The sequence below is a fragment of the Malurus melanocephalus genome, unplaced genomic scaffold (assembly GCF_030028575.1).
Source record: "Malurus melanocephalus ecotype Western Australia unplaced genomic scaffold, MMel_1.1 scaffold_144, whole genome shotgun sequence".
Classification (NCBI taxonomy): Eukaryota; Metazoa; Chordata; class Aves; order Passeriformes; family Maluridae; genus Malurus; species Malurus melanocephalus.
Window position 1 is genome coordinate 597,251 of NW_026623376.1, and position 21,237 is coordinate 618,487.

A 21,237-nucleotide genomic window follows, 5' to 3' on the forward strand; every position below is an offset into this window, starting at 1 on the left:
AACCTGGGCTCAGCCTGTGCCTTAACAGTCCTGCAGGTAAAAAGAGAAAGGATTTTGGCTCTATTTTGCTGCCTTGGCCCAGCCTCCCACTGCCATCCCCAGCCCCTGTCATTCCTTTGTGTCCCTGTCACAGCAGCCACAGATGGGGCACCTGCTCCTGCTAGTAAAGCAGGCTGATGACCATCATTTCTGGCTGATGACCATCATTTCTGGCTGATGACCCAGCTCATGTTAAACCTTGTTAATCAAGAATTGACCCAACAGAGGGAACCCTCTTTTGGTGGTCTGTAAAGAATAATTGATAGGCAACATTTAACAAGTGACTAAGGATTTCAGTGAGCAGAAAGTCTTGGGCCCAAGGTGAATTGAGAACYAGCCTTGGCTAATGGTAGCCCTGCCAACTCCGTGTCCACATGGAGAGGAGGGCTGTGTGTTCCAGCAGAGAGCATTCATACACCCCAGGCAACATGGCTTGAGAGCAGTTTGCCATCAGCATGCAGGACACTGTGCTTCCCTTCCTAGGTCAGCCTCTGCCTTGAATCACACAATCATTTAGGTTGCAAGATACTTCTGAGATCATCAACTCCAGTTATTAACCACCACTAAACCATATGCCCAAGTGCCACATCTGTGTTTTTTGAACACAGAGCTACTCCATGCCTCAATTTCCCCACTGAGAACCAGAGCACATGGAGATCTGCTGGTGAAGGCAACTGCACAAGAATTGGCCTTTAAGGATTGTTACACACCTGTGAGGCCCYCAGCACATACAACAATTCCAAGAAAAGCGAAGGAAATGGCTGCAGCTCCCATCTTATTGAAAGAGGGAAAGAAAAAGCTGTTCTGGGAGCCAGACTGGTTGGGCAAGCCCARCAAGCTGATGGAAAGTGTGAGCAGACCTGATGGGCTTGAGGTCACCTCCCAACCTACATCTCTCCACTCTTCAGTCCTCCAAACACTCAACTCCAGCAAAAGGGAGTGACAGGGGAAGGAATGGTGTTATGGCAGCTGGGATGGAGCCACAGCAGAACTCACACTTCAGCTACCTTTGGAAAGCCCCATGAGCAGCACTGGCTGAAACTCAATTTAGGAAAATAAAAAGCCACAGACTGGTTTCATAGTCCCAGCAGTGAGGCAAAGAGGAGTGAATTTCCAASAGCAAGAAAGACAGCTTAAAGAAAGGACACTTCTTTAGGAATTACTAAATGGAAAAAATAGAGTCAAAGTGAGTTGTGATCCCTTCTGCTCTGAGGCCTGGTAAGCAGAGCTGGGTGGGGAAGGGCTTCTCTCCAACACCACATTTCCAACAGTGCCCTTTTACCTTTTAGGTTTCACATCCACTGAAATGAGAGAAGATGTAACAAATAGCATAATGGAAAAGCTGGCAAGGCTGGTTCCCCCCACRGAGCTCCAGAAGTTCACTCCTTGGTTTTCCTTGTCCTCACAGAAAGATTCCAGAAGGAGCCATGGGTGTAAAGAGAGCTCTGGGGGCAGGCAGGGGCTCACCAGGAGCTGCATCCCTTGCCTGGGGAGTAGCTGTAGCTGCAAAGGATGCATCCAAAAGGATCAGCTTCCTGGCTTGGAATAGGAAAAGGTCCTGGAATTACAGACCAGGAATCTGGCAGAGCCCTTAGAAGAAASCAGATTCCCACTGCTAAACATCTTCCCCCTGTCCCTGCAGAAAGCTAGGAATGGGAATATTAACTTCTTCATGAGCTCTAACACAGTGATTTAGTCTGTGAAGAGCAAAACTAATAAAGCCTCAATCTCTCCACTTTTTTTCTGATGATTATTTTAAAGGTGAAGCAGGAGCAGTCTTTTCTGGGGTTTTTCATATATGGGGATCCAGAGCATCTTCTGCATAAGCTGGGGCTGTAATGTTTCTCAACCAGTATAAACAGACCTAATAATCTTTTAAGATTTCACTATCTCAGAGCTTTCTTATCATTTGCTCAATTTGTATAAAATTGATCARTAGATTCACAAGTTGCAGGAGGCAAGAGAAGTAGGAGAGGGCAGGCCCAGGGAGGGGCACCAGCATTAGGGAACTCACTTCCATGAGAAATCAGGGGCTGATTGGGGCTGCTCTGCTTAATTTCCAAATGSCAAAAAGTTTCCACAGCATTATCCCTTCCAAAATTAGGAGGAATATGGTCTCAGCTCTGAGCTGTGCTCCTGGCCAGGTTCAGCTCTGAAGTCATGGGGACTCGCAGTGAGTTTGAACTGGGCTCATCCTTAAATATGTCCCTCCCTAGGCAGGCACAAAACAGCTCCCATCATGACTCAATTGCCACAGGAGACTKCTGGGTTCTCCAGACCCAGACTCTGTTCACGCTGAAATCAACAGCAAAATTCCCATCTGCTCCAGTTAGGGAAAAAGATGGGCCAGAGCAAAACACTTTGGAAAAATCCCACTCCATTGAAGTGYTGGCGTGATTCCATATAGCAGTGAAAATTACAGACATGCAGGGAAGGTGTCAGACATAAGTGGCTTTCTTAGATGAGATACCATTTATCCACTTGAGACAAAATTGAAATAAATAGTCACAAAATTATCTCATTCCTTATCAGTCAGTCTCTTTTGCAGGTCACCAAACCCCTGGGCACTCTGTGCAGTTACTGAGGGTCAGATGCCTTCACCAATTGAGCTGAATGAGGCCATTGGCATTGAAAGCCATGTCTGCCCCAATCCAGGGACACACCACAGCCCCAGCTCATCCCAGGGCACAGCATGAGACACAAGCCCAACCTCATGTGTCCAGAAAAACCGCAAAAGCAATCCAAACCATTTCTGATGCTGCTGAATGTTTGGAAATAACATTTTGGAAATAACGTTTTTAAGGCCCTGTTGTCTACAACTTCTCTGTGGACAACAGAAGGCCCAGCCTACCAGGCTTCACTTTAATATTCAAACAGAAGGGGGAGGTTATTCCAGTTATAAATATTCATCCCAATTTACAGCTATTTCCTGTTATTATCCAACCAGCTTATATAAGAAGCCGAATTGAATCTTTTACACATCACCAGTTACYGTGACGTCCGTAGCAAACCTTCCTCCTCCTCACCCTCAACCTGCTGATGTTCAGCAGGACACTCAGTCCATGGCAGAGCCTCCTCAGGCTCATGCACATCCACAGACTGCACTCAAACAGTGATTATTCCCAGGGTGACTTATGCTGCTGAGGCCAGTACTGGCAGGAAACACATGTTAGAAATTAGTGTGTGTCTGGTACTGTCTCCCTCCTCTGTTTCTCCAGGTGGCTGAGCAAAAGCAAGAGCAAGAGCATTTTCTGATGCTGACCCTGGTTAATGTGAGCATAAATACAAGGTTAATACCCAAAGGACRGTTGATGAAGGAAAAAGTGAAGAAAAGTAATCAGGATGAGGAAAGTAATTCAAACAATTCCTTGAGAAATATGCACCTTTGGCTTGTATTCTGACAACAAAGGGTGAGGACTACTATGAAATAGGAGAGTAGCATGTGTTATGTTACTTTACTCCTCAGGAACTAAATCAGCAATGTACAGAAGATGTTAAATCTCTTAGCAAAACTAGCTCAGTYCCTATTTTTAATCAGACTGTACGCCCCAGCACCAAGCAGAGTGTGCAGGGCCCTCTGTGGCTTTCCTGTGTGGATAGGTAATGTTTTCTTGCAGTCTTACAGCTCAGCTTGTCCTCAGGGATTTAAAAATTCACCACACAGAAATGCAGATGCTGCTGCCTGAAGCATTTTCAGAGCCAAGAGCATCCCAGTGCAGCACCTGTGGATGCTGCAGGCTGACAGCACACCCCACCCCATGCAGGAACCTCCAGATATGACACAGAGAACAGAGCTGTTCAACAGAAAAACTGGTTTGGAGAAAGCCATTATTGTCCCCAGGGAGTTTCCACTGGGAGCAGGGAACAAGGACTGCAGGGCCACTGCAATTTTAATGTCAGGACATTGGTACAGCCAAAGATCAGTCAAAAGGCCAGGCACCATCAGAGGAATTTTTTGTCATCTTTACCACTTTCTTGCCTTTCTTTGTTCCCTGGTATTATGCTTAAGTTTTTGAAGGGAGGGAAATTCCTGCTCCCTCCCCMACTACATATTCAAGAAAAGCACAATCTGTCCCAAAGCCTTATATGTTTTTATAGATACTTCAGGCCAGTTTTGGCTCTCAAATTCATCAAGGCAAATCTGGAATGAGCAGGCTTCAGAGGGGCTKTTCCTGTTTCCTTGAGAGCAGATTTCCCCCCTCTCTGCCCAGTGCAATCGAATAAAACCAATGAGAATCACATCTTYGAGGTTCCCTTTGCAGGCTGGATCTTTTTCCTCTTCTCAGCTGACCCATGGTTTGTTTCATTTGCTTCATGGTTTGCTGTGATCTTCAGCTACATTTCATGTCCCAGCCATGGGAGGTGCTGCAGGAAATGAAGARCAGGCAGCACAAGCACAGGGTTGGGCTGCAAAGGAGACTCTGGGCCCTGCTGAGAGCTTCTCCCCCTGCTCCCCAGCCCTGAAGGATGCAGAGTATCTGCAGGGAGCCCTTGGACATGGCCACAGCCTGTTTGTGGCAGGGAAGTGTCTGCACAATTCAGTGCATGGTTTGGGATTGCTGCTTCTTCCTARGAACACTGCTCACTCTGGAAACATCCCCCAGCATCTGCTCAGCTCTGCACATCTTTCCACCTAAGGCACCAAAGCAGATCTATTCCAGCTGACYGAGGGATGAAGATAGAAGAAGTAGCTCTTTCCCATAAAAATAAACATTCCTAGACCATCATGGCCAGTGCAGGGGAGGGTGCATGTGTTCTCATCCCAGCTCCTGATTTACAGGGCTGGGGGTGAGCATAAGGAATTCCAGGACAGAGGCTTTTGGCACARACAATAGGCAAGGATATGAATTCTTCTAACACTGCCTATAAATTCTTGCTGAATGTGTAGCAGTGATAGTTAAGAATGAGCTTGGCTGGCTACAGAAACATATTTCAAGTTCTTTCMGACAAAATGCAATGAAAATTAATGCAATATATGTGTCCAACCTTCTGTAAGGCAATAGTCTCATCAAACAGAGATTCTGCTCCTCTGTCATCTTTGGAGGCAACAGACTAGATAGAAAATTAAACCACTGAAGTCATAATTTCTTTGGGGTTTAGGTTCCCTCTGTCCATTACCAGCTCCAGCTCACCACTGTCACTTTTTCTGCTTTTAGACTGCTTTTGCTCTRCTTCCTTCTAACCACATCAGCCTGGGAACATGGAAGGAAAGGAATCTAAGTCAGCAAAAATCCTGTTTAAGGCACATGTCCAACTCAAGACAAGCTCCCTGGTGCCCAGCCAAGCCTTGTGCTGTTCTCCTGGCTATTGTCTCCCTCCTTGTTTCTGATGGACCTGTGTTGCAGCTGCAGCAGCAGCAGCAGCACATCTTTGCATGATCTGTGAAATGAGCCTTGTCAGGTCTTACCATGTCATCTGACCACCCCACCATGAATTAAAATATATCACATCACTTATAATCTGTAGCTGTAGACAAAGAGCCTGCCTAAAACCACTCTTCYCTCAAAGAAAACCAGACACACTTGCAAGGCCTTCAATTACCTCTTAAGCCACCTCCTCCTCCCTGCTCCACTCGTCCCTGAAGTCCCTGGAAAACAGATGGTCCTTGCAGCTTGCCTGCGAGTTTTACAAGCCTGATGGACCAAATGAGAGGAAGCACATTTCAGAAAGCTGGGCTGTGATCAGGATGCCTGGTCACCCACTCCCCCAGTCACCACGGATTTTGGCTGGAGCCCTTCTGATGCCCTCTGCTGCTGCGGGTCCCTCTTTATTACGCAGGTCAAAAAATGATTCAGGCTTTACAAGTTCTGCTCCAGACCTGAAATTTCGCCCAGAAACCTAATGGGAGCTGTGCTGACTGCAGAACTCCACATGAAATTCATCTTAGGGAGGAGGCAGCTGCAGGTTTTGAGGGTCCCCCGTGCTYCCTGAGCTGTCCATTCCCCAGGAACTGCAGCATGGACACCTTGGAGACAAAGGAGCACACTCACATCCCTGAGCACTGGMAGCTGGGAGCTGTGTCCAAGATGTACCTGCTGCATCCCAGATAATTCACACCTCCTGGGAAGGAGCAAGGCTGAATTCCTCTCCTGCAGATGCCCCAGGGAAACTTGTTCACTGCCTTTATTTGACTCATTGGACTCAAACTCAGTCCTGATATATTTCTTCRTGGAATAACTGCATTTTCCTCTTAGGTTTTGGCTCCAGGAGCTCATCACAGTCATCAGGCAAATCTCTAAAACCACTCTCTGCCTGTTGCTCATACCCAAAAAGTCGGAAAAGCCACTGCATGCACAAATGTGGGACCATTGATGGGAACAATGGAGCAGCTCAGGAACAAGCACTGCAGACATTGACATCTAACTCTCATCTATAAAGATTYGTGGATTAAACATATGCCACAAATATGAACATCTTCAGCTCAGAGTAATGACAAAACTTATAATCAGCTCATAAAGTGGACTTTCATCAGCTCTTCATGTGGCTTTACTGGATGTGGAGATTGATGTGAAAGGACTTGTTAAGGAGCAGTGCCTTGGATGCAGCAATGGTGGGGCAGAAGGAAGAAAAAGGATGGATTTWCCCTGTTTAAATGTAAATCTTGGTTTGTTACAGACTATCAAATAGTTCTTACAGATTTATCTTACTAATGCAGCTCCCAGAAGAAAGTCCATTTCCAGTTTAACCCAATGGGCACTGAAGTTCCTGTGTTGGGTAATGAACCCYTGATTGCTTTTGTACAGGACAGGGATGTCTGTGCAAGTGCCTCAACTCTRAGGTCACCACATTCTGCACAAGGACATAAAATATCAGCCGAGCTCTATTTCCTTCCTGGTTCTGTGGTAACAGAAGACAGAAACAGCAGTGATCTCCAAACCCTCTTTGAACAGAGGACTCAGATATTGTGCTTTAATGAGCTGCTATCACCCTGACTAGAGAGCTGAAGTATTTCAAGACATCCCTGAGCAGCTGCATTACAAAAGTTAATGATCTGTTCAATGCAAGAGCACATACAGATTCAGGCTGAATGTATGGAATCYGCCTTCTTGCCTTGTATCTTTTGATATTAACCTTTTCCTGGTATTTGATCTCAGAAATGTGACCAAGGAAAGTCACCAGCATAAAGAGAGAGGGACTGGTGATGAACTGCACATCTATGGAGTCCAAGTAGGATGRATGTCTTGATGGATGTTTTCACAAAAGAGTCTTCTTGCTTCAAACCTGGAACTGATTTGCCTCAAACCTGAGCTGATAGACCAATGCAGCTAAAGAAAGGTGATWGATGTAAAAAACCAAAAATTTTATATGAGAATAAAAACTAGACTAGCAAGACCTGAATTAGCTTTGTTTCCATGAGTGGGCAATTCTACACACCAAAGCAACATAAAAAAAAACTCACCAGGCCTGAGATGAGAGTTTATAAAGTRAGATAAAGAACACTTGAATGTTAACAGAGAAAACAGGACTGTGCTTGTATCTCCAAATTTGCCCAAAAGAAAACTTTAATTTGCAGTCAGGAAGTTATTAAGAGGGAAAAGTTTTTATATAAAAGCACACCATCTGAGTCAAAGGTACTTGGGTGTACAGAACACAAGATCATCATCATCAAAAGCTGTTTTGCTGATRTACAAGTATTTCAGTTTGCTGAAGTAATTTTGAAGTGTTTATACAAGAAGAAGAATTGCAGTGAATCGCTTTGAAATCACCTCTAAGCACCAAGAACTGAGCACTTGAGCATCTGAGTTGGCAAACAAGGAAATTTTAGAAACAGAACCTCGGAGAAGCCAAGGACATTTCTCTTTAGAGGGAAAATTGAGTAGCTAGGATGAGAAATGGGAAAGGCTCTTGGGCATGTCTATGAAAACAGCCTCTTCATAGATCTGTGCCCTTGAGGACAAATAACTTTCAAGTACTCTTGCAAGGATCTGAGCAGAGTATAGGAAAATGAGAATTTGCTATTAAAATGGTTATGACAAACTGCAGAACTCTTTGGCATAAAACCAGCTCTTCTCAGCAAAGTCTGAAGCACTCCTTTGTCAAGTGGATGAATTTTTGCAAGAGATGAAGCTCCAAGCCTACCTAGAAAGGCCARTTGCCATTGGACTCCCAGTAGATGATCTTGCAGATCCTGATCCGAGCCCAGTTAAAGCCAGGAAGAAATCCTTCAGGAGACATCAAATCTCACATTTGATGYATAAATGACCCACATTTTCACTGATACTCTTTGAAAGTTTACAAATAATAAAATTGTTTAAGGGAGACTTTTGTTTTATTGCATGAGGCAAAATGAATGCATGGTACATTATTTTAAATTTTTTAAATGTCACATTTAAAGCTTGCTTTTCCAGAGCCTCATACATGTCATGCAATTCATTGTGAAACACAATTCTTTTTAGACAGAAAACCCTTTCACTGCCAGATTCACATGGGAAGAAAATTTAGTTTCCTTGGGTGCAGGGACTTCAGACAGAAGCATCAACAACCAGAGCATCAAGAGAACTCTTTCTGTTGGGTCTTTTGGTGAACATTCAACTTTCCAAACCATTCAGAGTGACTGAATCCACCAGCCAACAAAATACATATGAAACATTTTCCTGAGGTTTKTACCTTGCTGATCAGCCTGGCACAAATTAAGGACACAAGCAGAACAAAAAGTGTGYCACTGTCCCAGCAATAACCTGCCATCCTTCATCCCTAGGTCCTGCATCTGACACATTCCYAGTGATGTGAAGATTTGGAGTGAGCCACAACGGTCATAGAATCACAGACTCAGAAAATAGTTTGGRTTTGAAGRGACMTTTAAASGTCWTGCAGTCCAAGCCTCCTGCAATGAGCCTTCAACTACATCAGGTTGCCCAGAGCCCCATCCAGCCTGACCTTGAATATTTACAGKTATGTGGCATCTGTCACCTCCCTGGGCAACCTGTTCTATTTCGACTTGCACTGAACACTGTCAATATTGGAGATGCTCCAAGAGTTCATCTCGGATGTGGAAGAAAAGGGGGAAAAAAGGCACATTAAATAAGCATTTATGGCTTCAAGCTGAATCTCCCTCCAGGTGCATACAGCCAGGGGCTGAGCTTTGCACAGTGTCTCTGAACAAGACCTGCCAAAAGCATAAGCGAGGGTTTAGTGCACCTGATCCTGCAAAGTGGCCAGAGCTCAGGTCCCAGTTCTGCAACGCAATGAAATGAAGATTTAACTGTAAGCACATGAACAGTCTCTCCCACTTAGCAGAAGTTCTTTTCCAGAACACATTTAAAATGAGATTGGACAGAAAAACAGTTTAAAAAAAAAAAAAAAACAACCAAAAAAAAAACCAAAAAAAAACAACACCAATTCCCACAGTAAGGGGGAAGCAGAGAAGAAAGACTAATAAATGTTTTTCATTTCTAAAAGCAGCATTTGCAGTGGTGACTGGCTTGAACAAAGATCTCATTTGGATTTGAGCTGAGAACATGCCATGTTTGTGTCACGTTCCCCAGCGCCTCAGGATCCATAGTTGGGTTTTTTCTGGGGCAGAGAGGAAAAGGGGAAAGGAGAAAGCCCCTTTTTTTTTTGTTTTGTTTTTTTGGGTTTTTTGGTTAGTTGGTTGGTTATTAGGTTGCTTTTTGGGGCTTTTTTTTGGGTGGGGGGAGTTGTTTGGTTGTCTTGGTTTGGTTTTCTTTTTGGTTAGGGGTGTATAGCTCAGCAAAAATATTTCCCAAGTGTTGCAAGGTTTTTTTCAGTGCACTTGGTCCCTGTGCCATGGTTCTTGCTGCACCCTTTGAGCCCCTTCCCAGTTGGTTTTGCCCTCAGGAGCACCCTGGAAGCCTTCACACATAAGCAGAGCCAGGGCTTCTTCCAAAAGGAGCCGCAGAATTTAATTAACTCTCCTCCATGTTTGCAGTCCTGTGATTTCTCTTACCTCTAACGTGAACTCACATATGGATTAAAGTGAAATAAACCCTACAATTTGAGTTCAATTCAAAGCTGATTGAAAACATGTATTACCTTTCCTTGACCCGGCAGTGAGAAGGGAAGTTATTACAGTTCTTTAGTGAGTTTGTAAACTCTTTACTGCTGTGGCASTTTTAATCCTGCTGAGAGAAAATTTGATCTGGACAATAAATTGCTCCCATTTTATTCTAATATTTTACAATCACAGGTTTAGATAGCAAACAAGCATCAAGTTCTTTTGGAATCAGCAAGTGAGAGTATTACCAGAATCCTCATGGCATTTTTAGGTTAAACAATAAACAGCCATAWATAATAAGAAATGAATGCTTGAGATCATGCAGGTTTTAATAWGTTGACGTGATGCAGAAAAATTTGGAAATTTTAGTGGTTTGGTTACACCATGACTAAGAAAAAAGGTGCATGTCCAAACTGAAGAAACTGATCTGCATTCCCAGATAAAACAGCAGATCTTCAGCATTCTTTGTAAGTTTGTAAACATTTTAGGGTCACACAGAGAACAGTCACAAATGATAAGATGCAAAAATACTGGCAATTCTCTCATGAAAATGGGAGTCCAGTCCAAAGGAGTCCAGAGCAAAGTGCCAGCAGTTCTAATGCTCTAACAAGCCCTAATGGCTGTTTGCATGTCAGCTAAATGGAACCGGAACCCAGCACTGGGGCTGAGTGATGGGGGTGATTAACACATTATAAAAGCTGAATTGGATTTTCTATCTCTCGAGGTCTTCAGATGAAGGCAGGATGTCTTCCTGGAAGATGTGTTTGGCAAAGCAGAAGTTACAAGACTGCAAACAGAAATGAGCTGGGCAACGTTTATTGGCCTGTGATAGATGAGTTGTATCTCATCTAATGTGCTTCCAGCTTCCAGTGCCATGAATCTCCCAACAAAAATCCATGAAGAGTCTCACCCAGGAAGTCTAAATCAAATCAAATCYCTGAGGTCTTTGCTTAAATTAGGCAAATCAAATACTTCGTGCAGGACTGATGTCTCCTAAATGTTTGCTTCTATGCATTTGCATGGGGGTAAGGCATGAATCTCCTAAGCAGTGTAAGGTTTCCAACCTTTCCTTTTCATTTAATGGGATGAGCTGGATCTGTGTGTTCTGAAGGGGACAGACCTCAGGCAGCTCAGCATGTCAYAGTCCACAGGAAAGCAGCTGACACYTGGGATAGAAGAACTGGATATATTTTAACAACACAGTGAAATGTCACCTGTGAATTAATTCCTTACAAAGAATCTAACAAAGAAGGTACAGGAAGGGGAGAAAGACATTTTTCCTCTACTCTTAATTCACTTGCCAAGCTGGATGSTGTGTAAGCCACCTGGGCACTCAGGCTCTTGGAAAGGCACAGTCCAGTAGCAGGATTTTCTATCACACTTGGGCACCAAATATGCACATTTGCTAGATCCATTTGCCACACTATTAAAAATGAAATATTAAACACTCCAGGGTATTCAGCTGAAAAGTGGGGTTTATTATTCTAAATGAGCTTTAGACTCGCCAGGCAAAAATGTTCAATAATATTTCCTTTTAACTCAAATAAATAATTTGTACTATGCAGCACAGTCAACATAATATTATTTACAGGAACATAATCATGCCATCCCTTTTACTATCTCTGGATTTTTGCATTGCACAAGGGTAAAAAAGGAAAAATATTGATGCTGAAATCAAATCAGACAGAGGATGATCCAGTGTAAATAGAGCATAAGGGAGGAAATTTTGGATTTGTCTTCCCTGCTAGCATCTGTTCCTTCTGCCACATAAAATTAAAAGAGAATGATAATCTGTTTTCATGGGTGAACAAAGAAATAACAGCAAATATATAAATAAAATCAGAAGCATGCAAGAATGTCTGTAATGGGTCACAAAGATGAACCAGCTGAAAGACACTAGTGCTTGGGCTTGTGAAAAATGAAATGAGGAAGAGGATGAGCACAGTGTGAGGATTCTCCTTTTTCTTCCATGCTGGCACAAAGGGACTGCCAAACCTGAGGTTCCAGSTTGGGTTACCATGCTTGCCACCAACCAGCCAAGCTCCAGGACTGCTTCCAGGACTTTGCTGCACTTTTATTTGTTCAGGAGTGGTTGCCCTGTCATTTCCCTGAGAACTCCCTCCTTTTGTCTGACAACAGAAAGGACAAATCATTCCTTACTCAATACCCACATACAGTTTTACCAATCCCTGTGTTTCTKTTTAGCCTCTATTTTTATGGCTCTGATTACATATTCCATATTCTCTGGATCACCCCCAGACTATTCCCAGTCTGGAATCTCTCCTTYGAGAGGGGTTACCAGCCTCCCCCCCTTGAGTACTGCTTAAGCAGGAGGGGTGGAACAGCCCCTCCTCAGTTCCTCCAAATCCTTCAGTTTCCCATCCAAGAGGTGATGTGTCTGGGAAAATCCTTTTTTRTAAACTTCAGAGGACTTTCAGGCTGAAGGAGAAATTATTTTCCCTATTGATAGATGATGTGAGGGTGAAGAGGGAAGGTGCCAATGTGCATTTCCCCACAAGCATCCCTGAAGCTCCCAGCACCCTGGGCCATGCCACAAGCTCAGTCCTTGCCCCTTGGCTGTTGTCCTCTCTCCTCAATCCCATTTCAGCCCAGTCCCCTCTGGCATTGCTCCTGCTGAGGCAGGCTGAGCACAGAGYTTGCATGCACTTTCCCCAACATCACTGTGACCAGCTGTCTACCCTCCCCTCAGCCCCAATTTAATTTTACATCATTAAACAACAAGGTACAGTCCAGAATATCTAAAGACTTTGAGTGGTCAATGTAACCTAGAGCGGCCAAAAGCTCCTGATCCCCAGCCAAAGCTAACTCATTAGGTACCAGAGAAACAGCCGTGGCAACACTGTTTTTCTTTCAGTGCTGACTGCAGTGGGGATATTATATGAGGAATGTTCAAATGGAATATAATTTTTACTTGGCCGGTAATAATTCTGTGAGGTTTATAGTCGCTTAGGTCTTGTGGGTCAGGAGTTATTAAAATGAAGTTATGAATTTTGCATACCTACCAATGTAGGAAATGGGCAGTGAGCTCCTACAGCACTTGGACACACACAGCTCCGTGGGGCCCGATGGGATCCACCCGAGGGTACAGAGCCATTTCCCATCTTTATCAGCAGTCCTGGCTAACTGGGGAGGCCCCAGCTGACTGTGAGTGACCAATTGTGACACCCATCCATCCACAGTGCCTGGCTCCAAGGGTGCAGGGCAGTGGGACAGCAGGGTGGGGTGRGGATAGAGATGGGGATGGGAGCATATCCTTCCCTGCACCGCTCCCTCCCTGCTCCTGGCCTCCCTGCTTACAACTAAACATTTCAGCCAGCCTTTCAGGGYTGCTTTTGTTCTCTTTCTGCCTCCAAAAACCTTCCAGGGAAATGCTGTGCTGACGAGCAGGCTGGTGCTGTGCTCAGCACACGGAGGGAGCAGGGGGGAACTCACAGACACCGAAACCCAGAGGTCACCGCACCGATGGGAAGCACAGAAYGGGCTTTGTGCGGATTTGCCCTGCCAGCTCCCTTCATTCTTGACTTGAAACACTTGCTGATAATCCACTCCTTGACCTCTCCTACACAGGATGCAGCGTCGCTATATGGAAGCCATATGGAACAAAGGGATCGCTCTCAATACACGCTGAGCATAAAAAATAAAAGTTTACAATGGCACTGTCACCGCAGCAGCTGGTTCGGCTGTTTGCCAGCATGCCCTCATGTAGGCAGCTGGAAGCTCGTGTGCCTGCTATGATAAAGCACAGACTAGTGGGCTTTAATAAGAGGAATTTCAGCCAGGGGAGGTGTCTGTACCTCTCTGTAACTGAGATAGCTCCTGAATTTATTGTCCATACTTTTTTCCCCTCCTTTGAGTAATCATTAAACCTGTGAAATGTTTTCTAGAACATGAGAAACAGATATGATCCTTGATGGTCCTGTTCCTTTGAAGGAGGATACCTGGTTCCCATTAATAACTTCTATATTATGGGATGGAGCTATGGACAATTTGCTTTCTAGTGATTACAGATTGGAGTACAAAGCTCAGGAATAATCAGAAAATGCACCGAGTTTCTGTTCSAAATGCTTTAAATGTGCATACATATCTTATGCCTAAAATTTAGAAATACCCCATGATTTGCCAATAGGATTTAATCAACTTTAAACWACTCCCACCAGGATAAAGAACCTAMTTGTGTTTTGGGGAGAAAAAGGGAAAAATCARCTAAAAGGTTGCATWACTTCACAAAGAAACAGTAAGACTCTAACTTTGCCCCTTCAGYACAGAAACAAGTACAAGGCTTCAGATAAGCCTTAGAGGAATGGAGCTACAAGTAAGGTTTTGACCTTCATGTTCCACATTTCTTCCCTAATCTGTCTCTAAYAGCAGAAAAGATGTTCTGGCAGATGCAAAAGCCACCTGATGACCAAATTGGAGCCGAAGTTTCCACGTCACTTTTATGGACAAGGCTCTAGTCATCCCCTGCCCTTCTCTCCCAGCACTTCTGGAGCAGATGGCTGTAGCCAGATTACAACCAGAGTCTTGTCTCTACCCTCCTTTGCCTTTCAGGGAGGTTTTATTGGAAATCTCATCTGCTCCCATTGGTTTGGTCCCATGCCAGCCCTAAATGAAAAATGGCCCATTTCCCGCTTCATTTCCCCTTCAGAATTCATGGAGAGTGCTTGGCAGTTTTCAAACCAAACCCTTCAGCCCAGGCTAAATCCAGAACCCAAAGAAAACCCAGTTACTCAGCCCAGTGACACCACCACAGGGAGAGCAAGTTTTGCTTGTTTTCAGCATCTCTGGCAGAAACCCTCCTGTCCACACCAGAGAGGAACACACATAATTCTTGCTGATAATCTAGATGCCTGATAATGAGAAATTTCTCATCATATGGCAGAGAACAAGAAGGGGTTTCTTCAGCATGACAAGCTAAGCCCTTCTCCACTTTTCACCCAGGAAGAGAGGGGAGTCAGTTTGGAGCCAATTGTTTAATTATTAGACTTGAGAGATCAGTGTCCCTTAGGAAGATGAGAGGAAAATGTGATGGCTTTTGAGATAGAGACTGAGTGACTTTCCTTGCTCACAGATCCCAGCTTGTTATTCCACACTTTTGGGTGGCAAAAAAAAAGAGGGGCAAAATATGTCTTTTCTTGTAAGCTAGCAGCTGACCTCAGAGTAGCCTGAGGGTATTTTAAACCTACCTCTGCCTTTATTATGTGTGTCATATGCCCCTATTCATCCTTTGTAGTTTAAAGCAAAAATGACCTTTTATAGCTATCTAAAGCGTAATTTTGCTTATGTTCTCCACTCTCACCATTTGTTTCGAGTTAAATATCAAACATATGTGCACCCATTTTTAACAAAAAAATGTTTAATATTAGAGAGCATGCCCTCATATAAGACTGGGAAAGCCTTTCAGGGAAATAAGCCTTTCAAATAAAAAGGCATATTAGTAAATTTTAAAGTGATTTTAACTGTATATTTTCAAGCATTAAAGGAAACAGATCCAGCAAGCCATAAAGTGACAAGTGGGAGGTGGGGAAAGATATACGGTACTAGTTTGAAAGAGAAATTAGACCTGGAACAGGATGGAAAAATCCACCTACCCTGGAGCTATTTGAATTCACAGGTTTGGAGGTAGGGAAGTTGGAGAGAGGGAGGGAAGGCTGAAGAAGGGAAGGGGCACCAGCTCCACATCTCACCCCCTGGCAGACAGGGGGTGCTGACTGTCAGAATCACACCGTGGAGAAGGTGGCAACATCCAGGCTCATTTTATATCTCAAGACTAAGAGGCCAACAGCAAAGCTCGGGTTTTTCAAAGCCAGCTCCCAGCTGGAATATTGTGCTGTGGCTCCATGAAGGAATCAATCAGTACAAGCTTTGCTCYGGTTCCCCTCCTGACTCTGCAGCACTGATGGTGGAGGGTTGCACTAAACATTCCACATCTCCTAATATTTCTTGGCACTGCACGTATCCAAAGTGCAGAACTAAATTACCTGGCTTCCGTGACCTGCAACAGACATCTCCTCTGATGGTTAATGCTGAAATTAAAGTATTTCCATGTGGCTGCTTGAATTTCTTCTGCTGTAGGAAAGGACTTTCTCTGCTGAGACATGCCTGCAAATTACATTTCCATTTGGCACCAAAGACAGTTTGCACAGATTTACTCTATTCTGGGACTATTCCATTTGCAGTTTGAAGGAGAACTGATACCTTTGGTGTTTTACAAACTTGGGTTGTGTCTGCTGGTGCAGTCAGGAAGATGTAACCAGTTATCACACCATTAGGATGCTGCAGCAGTACTTGAAACCCTGAATAATCTGAAGTCATTTTCCTTAATGACAGTTGAAGGGAAATGGTCCTGTTTCCATCCACTTAGCTTTGACAATGCAACCGAGCCCAGGGTTCTGCAGGAATTAGAGCTTTGGAGGCTTGGGGAAATAATTCTGCTGCTCCCTCGCTCTGTTTGTTTTCCAAGCCAGGCTGCCAGCTTGCACATCACAGCAGCTCACAGAGTTGGCTGCTGGCTTCCCTGAAGCACATGAAACACAGGTTCCTCAGCTCTGGGAAATGGAGAGAACATTTCTGCCTCTTTTAATACCTTTATTTCTCATGAGCAGCTGAAGTGGGAGTGGAGTATTATTACATTTTGAGAAGGGTATAGAGGCAGTAGAAGATTTAATTCCTGATTATTCCACTCTTGCTGAAGGATCTCTTGACCAAGGTCTCACATTTCGGAGGCTTCTGAGCCCAGGGCAGACAGCAAATTTAGTGTTTGGGTAACCTTTGCATAGCCCYGGAATGGGCCACACAGAGGACAGAGGTCACAGCTGCCACGGGGCTGGCTAATGGAACAGCTCCATCACATCGCCATGGCACTGGGGAGGTGCCTTCCCAAAGCTGGGTGAAGAAGGGAAATCAGTGTGTGTTTTCCATGCCAATCAAACTGGCCTGCCACTGCATGGTGTRTCCACTGCATCATGAACTTTAAGGTCAGAAAGCACTACTTTCACCCAGGTGTATTTTTTTTCTTTTTTCACCTACTTACATAAATTATGAAGCCTATCACCACCGCCACAGTTCAGCAAAGGGTCATCAGTCCCTCAATTAACACTGGTTTTGATTGTGTTCACTCACAAAAGAGCAGCTCAACCACTCTGAGACCTTCCAGCTTGATCCATCTCCCAAAAWGTCAGTGGAAGTGAAGTTGGGCCCTTCCTGTTTTCATCTGGAAGGAAAATAACACAAGAGAACAGGAGATCAGCAGAACAGGAGCAGTAGAGTAGGCCACTGCACTATAAAGGCAATTCAAATCACGACCCAACAGAATTCAATAGTGATTTTTAAATTCAGTGCATTTAATCAGGACAACCTAATAAAACAGTTTTCCACTCYTAGTATTGAAAAAGAACAATGGAATTATTGCTGCTTGCTGGACCTGTTGCCCAGCTCAGTAGGATTTTCCCATCCTTTGCTGAGAACAAATACAGGGCTGACAGAATGTCAATGTGTGGTACTAAGCAATGAGAATAATTTAGATTCCAAACCATCCCATCCTAATCCTCGCCTCCCCACCAGCCCAGTTATTCATCGGATAACCAGAAACACCTGGGTACAAGGAATTTCCTGCTGCAATTCAGCCTTAATTTCCTCAGATAGTAAAAACCTAAGGCTCACAAAGGTGAAAGAAACCAGCAGTCAATCAAGTAAATCACCACCACCACCACTGCAGCAGTGATAGTRCATTCTAAATTAAATTTTAATTCCCACCTGATGGTTCACCAGGAGTTACTTATATACAAACCATTCATCTGACCCACCTTTGTATTTCAGGAGATTTGTTGGGGTTCCATTAGTTATTAACACCCACCTAAGTTCCAAAACAGGGTTTGTTTTTTTTTTGCTGTGATTGTGATCAGAATCAAAATCAGAAGCAAAGAAAGCAATGTCTGCAGGTATTTTCTGGACAGAGGCATTAAGGTACACAATCTTACTGTAGAAAACAATGTGCAATAAAGCCCAAGAAAACCCCCAAGTTCAAGCACAAAGTAGAAACAAGACAGGTTTCAGATCTTTAATTTTTATTCATTTTGGGGTTAGAAAGAGTTTATGGTGCTTACTGGGATCATAGGTGACAAAGCTCACCTCTCCCTGTGGCCAAAAGTCTTAGCAGCAAAAATATCTGAGAGTTTGGCACAAACACACAGAGAARCTGTGGCTGCCCCATCCCTGGATATGTCCAAGGCCAGGCTGGATGGGGCTCTGAGCAAACAGATCTACTGGAAGGTGTCCCTGCCCATGGCAGAGAGGGTGAAAAGAGATGGCCTTAGAGGTCCCTTCCAACCCAAACCATCCTGTGATTCTAAAATTCGTCAAAGAAAGCGAGAGATGAATTAGAGAATATGATCAGGGCTGAGGTGTGTGGGCAGAGCTGAGTGGAGAAAAGCAAGAGGGGGCATTTCAAACCAGCACTTTCAGTKTCTCATCACCTGGATTAATTAATAAAATAAATAAAAGTCAACTAAGTCCTTAAAGCCAGATTTTTGAGAGGGATATTCACAGAATTTCCATTTTTACATGCTCAGCATGACATCTGCAGTCATTTCTGTTTGCAATCCTGCCAGATCTGTCAAAGTAACACACACAATTAAAGCATGTTTTTTGACAAAATGTATTGCAAAAAAAAAGCTGAAAAGGAAAAAAGCAAAGTGAATTCAATATAAGATTCATCCAAAATTGCTGACATCCATTTTTTCTACTAAGTGAATTTAAATATGAATAGTTGCAAGTGTCTATGAAAACTGGATTCTTTATCCTCGGAAGATGCTTTGCTAGGCAGCTTCTGATGCTCTTGAAGGATAYAAAGCCCAGGGAGCTTGCTGTGCTCACCAGGCAGGGGCTGTGTTTACAGACAGCTGTCAATACCACAGCAATGAGACCTCCCCAGAGAAGGGTTGATTGGTTTTATTGATGGGACCCATGAGACGGGTGTTCCAACAACATCTACTGCTGCTCCAGCATCCCGAGCACCGGCAAATGTCACATCACACTTCTGGGGAAAGAGGCCCTTGGTTTCTGGGGGAGGTGAGAAATAAGACTTTCTCCACCAGCTTTAAAATTATTTAGAGCTGAAAAATGCTGTGGTGATCAACGTGCATTCAGGGGCATCTTTAAGGAAGGTATTTGTTCTGACATGTTACAATGAGGGTTTTTAAAGGAAACACTGTTTTAAGTGTTATATCATATCGTCATATCGTTTGTGTCTGAAGAGCAGCACTGTGGCAGCTGGAATGTGTATTTTTACACATCAGTTGCCTCTCACATCAAGATGAGGCAACAGATCTTTCCAAACTCTCAGGCAAAGCAGCAAAGTGTCAGTGATAGTCTCAAACCAGAAAGAAAGAAAAAAAAGGAAAAAATAAAAATCTGCATCAAAGCTACATGAAATTCTGTCATTGCAAACTGGGATACAGAATGGGATGTTACAGCAACAACTGAATGATGTTCTGCCAGTGTGAAAYTGATGTTGAGAAACAGGAATCCTGCACTCCGCAGGGGAAAGCAAAGCAAACACCATATTCAGGTCTTTGTCCTTTCTGATTTCTGTCATGCTAAAAAGCTGACCACAGCCAGGAAAGGCTCCCAGAGTCCACACCACTCTTACATCTCTGGGACTGCTGGGACTTTCTCAAGGAGGAGGAAGATGAGCAGATGTCTCTGTAGGGCCCAGCTCCTTATGGATTAATGAACTCCTTGGGACCCTGTTGAAGTGAAGCTAAAGGAAGACTTTTCAAGCTCCACAGGCAGCATTGTAAATCCACTTAGTCCCTATTTCTCAATAAATAAAGTCAAGATAAGCCCCGGTCTGGAAGGGGAGAAATTCTGTACTGAAGAACATTTTCCACAGACAAACTCCAGCCTCTGCTGCACCAGTACCCCATCAGAGTGTGATTCCTTTCCTGCTATAATGACACACACACACATGGACAACCCTGCCCAGCAAACAGGGTCTGAGAAGGGAAAGGTTATGGGTTGACTGAACAGGGACTGCACCACGAATAACAAACATAGTCATATGCAAACAATTAGAGCCGTTTCTCMGGGGAGGAGATCTCTGTCTGCTTCTTCAAGCTTTTCTTTATATGCCTCGCTTGGAGTTAGCCTGAGCAATTTTTAAATTCATAAACTGTATCATGTAGGTGGGATTTTCCAGCCTCCTGGCTGTTTATAGCAATCAGGATTGCCTCTGTCAGGATATCATGTCTATTTAAAAATATTTATCACTCATTACTCTAACCAAATTTCAAAGCATATCTGTGTTGCCCAGCAACAGAAAAAGCTGCTCCTGTTTTCTGTACAGAAAATTAGGAATTTAATCACTTAATGTCATCCTGTTCATTGATAATTAAGTAAATTATGTTCAAGGAAATGCCTTATATTAAGGTTACAGCAATGAATTTTACTTCCACGTGTAGGATCAGGTCTTGGATTTTCYTCTGTGGTTTGTGGAGGGACTTAAAAATTTAATGTGTGATGAAGAGTGTTTCTCCTAAGYCCCATTCACTCAGGACAGTCTCGGKGCTTARTTCCAACCAGGTCATGAGATAGAGGGAGGGAKCACATTCAGATTTCTTGTAATTCAYCTCAACACWCCAGCCACAATGTGAGCCCATCAGAACTGTGTGCAGATATTTTCTCTGCTTCCCATGGCCAGGAGATCTGCCTGACTCCACAGTCCTGCTTATGCCCACAGCTCAATGACACATCAGTAATGCTCCTCAAGGTCTGCCCATCCCAGTGGTCCTCTTGGCCCTAATTCAGGTGGATTGATCCCTGTATGTCACTGGATGAGCCAGATATTCAGTGTCCTGGGTGGCACTGATGATCCCAATGGTCCCATTGTTCATAGGATAATGCAAACGGGCTCCTCCAGTGCCTGGGAAAGGAAGCCACAGGCATCCTGGAACAGTTTAGAGTCTTCATAAAATGAGAGCAATTAATTTTAATCCCCACTAGATGGTGCAGGAAGTCAATAAATGTCAATCGTCCTCTAACACTGGACTTGTCTTTCAAGTGCTTTCATATTCGCCTGAAATAACCTCATCAGATGTTTCTTTCATGGAGCCCGAAGCAGGGTTTGAACCAGAGTGTGAGCAGCACCTGAACTCCCTGCTGTGCACCAGAAAGAATTTTTAAACACMTTTTGGGCTTATTTCTGTGTTTGTACAGCACATTTTTAT